Here is a 620-nt window from a genome sequence, read left to right as displayed (position 1 = left end):
CCAGAAATGTTGGCTGTTTTGATGGGAAGTAATGGGATATAAAGTGGGTTGCATTTTTCTTCCGTGAGGTAGTGGAGACTGCCTGTGGTGTTAATAAATTTTTAAAAATCACACAAAGACAACAGTTAGAGTGTGAAACGAGGTGACGGGATCCAACATTGTTCCTCCTACAACCACTGACTGACTCTAAGGTTTGGGTCTTGATGTTGAATGTCGAATGTTGATGTGAAAAAAAACCCCCAAAAGGCTTGTAGAGGGGACTGCATCCTGTTATCCCTGTTGCCATGAGAAACCTCTGCCATTTCGCCAGTGACTCACACGCAGAGTAGCAGATTGTGGTTAGTCACGTGTACAGTGTGCCTAATCAAGCCTAATCAAAAAGAGGAATCAGAGCAGAGGGGCGTCACATGATTTGGCTAACAGCACATATACCACCATGGAAACAGAATAACTAGAATGGGGGGGAAATGTTTAACCTTTATTTAACTAGGCAAGTCAAAGCTCCATCACAGAACATTGACTTGAATGGGAGGGGGTTGTGTGCTCAAGCAGTGGTGTAAAGTACTTAAGTAAAAAATACTTTAAAGTACTACTTAAGTATTTTTGTGGGGTATCTGTAC

The sequence above is a fragment of the Oncorhynchus clarkii genome, chromosome 1 (assembly GCF_045791955.1).
Source record: "Oncorhynchus clarkii lewisi isolate Uvic-CL-2024 chromosome 1, UVic_Ocla_1.0, whole genome shotgun sequence".
In the NCBI taxonomy this organism is placed as follows: Eukaryota; Metazoa; Chordata; class Actinopteri; order Salmoniformes; family Salmonidae; genus Oncorhynchus; species Oncorhynchus clarkii.
This window is presented reverse-complemented; position numbering follows the sequence as displayed.